A 3944-nucleotide genomic window follows, 5' to 3' on the forward strand; every position below is an offset into this window, starting at 1 on the left:
CTTCCATATCGTTCATCTTACCGCGTGTCCGATTGTGTCCAAGATTCTCCAACTGTATCCAAAATCCTCAAAAATCAGGAAAATTTCATATTTCTTCGTTGCATTGACAATTACTTATACTGTAGCTACAGGCATCCTGATATGCCTCAAAGCATCATTTGAAACAGTAATTGAAAAATTTAGGTTAACTAACCCTTTAATTACTGCAGTTAGGTCCTTATGTCAAATTGGATAATTCAATTCCTTCACGCGAAAAGCCCATGGCATCTTTGAGCTTCCTAAAAAGGGAAGTAACTGTTGCGACGTAACGAAAAATTAAGTCAGACAAATTTTGTGGCGGAACCGAAACCAAAACGCGTAAAGGTGCAACTGCCAAGCTTCTCTGAGGCATTCAGAATGAGTGAGCTTCGTTATGTCGACCCTCAAACAACCTCATTGTGTGAGTGTGCGGGCTGTGCTTGCGATTATAGCACGTATGGCACACGTACTTTTACGAACGCAGAAGAACTACACTTCTCTATTTGTTTTCTAGAGCAGCGACACTATTCTTCTCGTCTAATTGCTGCGCTCATCGATGCTTCAGTTCCGGTTTCGCAATTAAACTCACACCACAGTAATTACTAGATGCCACATTTTTTGTATCTGAAAGCTGTGAAGGTTCTTCGCTCGCATGAGGAATTTAAATTCTCCCACTTAATAAAATAGCCTAACTCCACCAATCAAAGCCTAATTGGTTTATCTTTTTAATAACAGTTCCAAATGCTGCCGTTAACCATTTTAAGCTGCATGCCACTACACAAAAAGCAATTATGAAGCCATGCAGTAGGCATATTTGCATTTTCCCGACTTTCGAGAACTTCGGACACTTTTTTTTTTTAGAAACACGTGGGCTGTTGGTGTTTCCGAGGGGAAACGAGTATTTTTCAAAAGTAAAGGAACAGGTGCGGCGCACATCCATAGATGAGAAAATAGCGCCTGTCTACGTCGGCGTAACCAAGGTCCTGCTGCCTTGTGTTGCGCGCTAGATGCTGAAATGTAACCGGCGAGTTTGAAAGGCGCAGTCACTTTGGAAGATCCCAGGGTGATGCCATTTTTGCGGTAATCGTTCCCGGAATGTATTGCAAAATACAAGGGCCTTCAAGCTGCTCTATAGTGTACTTTAGCGCGGGTAACGGCATGTTTTTAAAGATTACATAACTGGAACACGAATGAGTGTTTACCGCAAGTCCATTGGTGCGTATCTCGAAATGTGGTCCCCTGTCACATTCTTGTAAACTCTCCGGCTACTTAACTTAAACACTTGAAAAGCTAACTTGTCATCAATCTTTTGTCAATTATCAAATAATTAGTGTGAGTTGGACCTTGACGGATATCCGCTGTATTTGACGATTTACATCCGAATGAACTCATTTTGTTCGTCGAAACTACTGAGGGCCGAGCACTCCAGGAACTCGGGCTGTCGTATGCTGTCGTCGCTTGGAAAAACGCAAGCAAAACCATGCATAAAAATACACAAAAAAGGGAAACAATTAAGAAATAGTAAGAGCTAGAAAAAAACAAATAGGAAGAAACATACAATTAAAAAGCAGAAAAAACTGAAAAAAAGAAAACAAGGAAAAAAGACCAAAGAGAAACAGAGGCACCTTGTAATTTTATTATGGCAACTACATGTATTCCAACATTATGTCCGCTTTATTATATACTCGGAAATGCAAGGAATGTAATTGTTAATGTGAACAAATGTAAGACATAGATTCGAATTCTATCTAGTCAGGTAAGTCAGCCGTTTGGTTGAAAATTCCAGACTTTCGTTATGTTATTAGTATACTTCCTTTTTAACGCGTGAGCATCAAAGAGCTCGTTTCGTGAAAATTTCGGTGTCTGCATCGTTGGTTGTGAGCGAATAATCACCATTTTCGCTTGACCGAAAAATTGAGAAAGGTGCAAATAATATACTGAGTGGGGACCGAACACGAGTCGTTTGCGTGGCAAGCGGGTGTTCTACCACACGACCACGCCTCTGCTTGCGAATATATCAAAATAACTTTCCCTGCTTGGAATTGCATTGAAAGTTGCTTTCTTGCTACGCAAACACACGCATCCTGTATGCATGGTTCACAATACAACAACAAATACTGTCGTAATACAGCGTGGCTCAAGTGTACATTGCCATAGGGTGTCAGAACACGAGATTAGCATAATGACTTCATAGTTTAAAGCCAGTCACCAAAATCAAAAGGCACTCGTGCTACTGCACACTTAACAGTAGTGGATGCATAGCAAGTTCGAAAAGATCTTATACACTAAGTGTTCCCAAGTACGCTTACGAACCTATTGTCGCTATTGCGTTCAACCCTTAAAGGCGAAGCTTGATTATGATGATTTGTGGGTTTTAACGCCCCAAAACCACCTTATGATTATGAGAGATGCCGTAGTAGAGGGCTCCTGAAAGTTCGATCACCTGGGGTTCTTTAACGTGCACCCAAATCTGAGAACACAGGCCTACAGGATTTTCGCCTCCATCGAAAATGCAGCCGCCACCGCCCGGATTCGATCCCGCGACCTGCGGGTCAGCAGCCGAGTACCTTAGCCACTATAGGCCACTGCGGCGGGGCAAAAGGCGAAGCTTAAGGGCCCCACAAGTTTTATGATTTTTTCTCACTTGCTCTTTATCGGTGTAATTTATTTCCTTTTTTGTACATTTTATAGTAATATGTTGGTAAATAAAAACGCCAGGCGTGTGAGGAAGGTGCAGCACAGTCACAGTGAAAGTTGGAAGAGCGGCCTTTCAGAGCCTTTTTTCAAAACACCAATTGGGTAACTACTGCAAGCACACTTGCTTGATACCCACAAGGGCAATAATAATACGCTTTTGGGTTGTAGGCTGGCATTCGCTATGCTATTTTTCGTCATTCTTCTGAGAAGCGTGGTATTCGCTAAACACTTGCAAGGAATTTTGTGCCAATTGATCGTGCAGTGGCTGACGACGAGGAGGAATTATGGCTGAAGTGGGTATGTGCCACTATTAACAAGGGAAGAATAACAGGTTTATGTAATGTGTTGGAGCATTGGACGGCCCACTTGTTACGCTATTCGCATTGTTCAACGACTGGTTGTTCTTTCGCTGTTTTTAAAACACTTATAAGTCGCATTAACGTGATTGCTTTCTTGACATCAAGCCTGCCTGAGGCAAATTTGCCAACAAGTCACAAGCACCAGCGTTACTCAGTGGTAGAATACTGGGCTGGAACCCAGCGGACACGGGTTCAAGCCGCAGAGTGTCTTTTGTGGTTACGGACACCGGCGACGGCGGACAACTGGGCGTAACCGAAGTTGTGATCTTATAACAGCTTCAGCTGTAATAGTGCGTTTATAATCCATAGGCTTGGTCCATCCCCCAGATTAGGTATGTGCCAGAGTTAACAGGCCAAAAACAAATAAATAATTGCTGCGTAGCCCCACATCACCACCATTCTCACCCAAAGCGGTGAGGATTTTGAAAAGGCCAATGCTCCAGAAATAGCAAATGTATAGTAAGAACGCTGCATGATACCGAAGTAGGTCCTGATGGTATGACAGTGTCGGTAATAAAAAAAACAGTACATAAAATTTACCCCCTTGGCCTACTCAAAATTGTTAATGAATGAATGAAAAAAACTTTATTTCAGTCCTTCAGGACGCGCTTAGCGCGTAGCGGGCGTCTCCCACGTAGGGACAGACAGGGAGTACCTGGCGGCCGCTTCATGGGCCTGCAGGACAGCCCATTGCTGGTCGGCTAGAAGTGAGCTCCTGAGGGACCTCTCCCACTTGCTTGAGGTAGAGTTGGGAGGAGTTGTTCTACACTCCCAGAGCATGTGTGCGAATGTCGCTGTGTGTCCACATGATGGGCATGTGTCGTTGGGGTATGCATCGGGATAATAAACGTGAAGTGTGGCAAGGTTCGG

Source organism: Rhipicephalus microplus, chromosome X (genome assembly GCF_043290135.1).
Source record: "Rhipicephalus microplus isolate Deutch F79 chromosome X, USDA_Rmic, whole genome shotgun sequence".
Taxonomy (NCBI): Eukaryota; Metazoa; Arthropoda; class Arachnida; order Ixodida; family Ixodidae; genus Rhipicephalus; species Rhipicephalus microplus.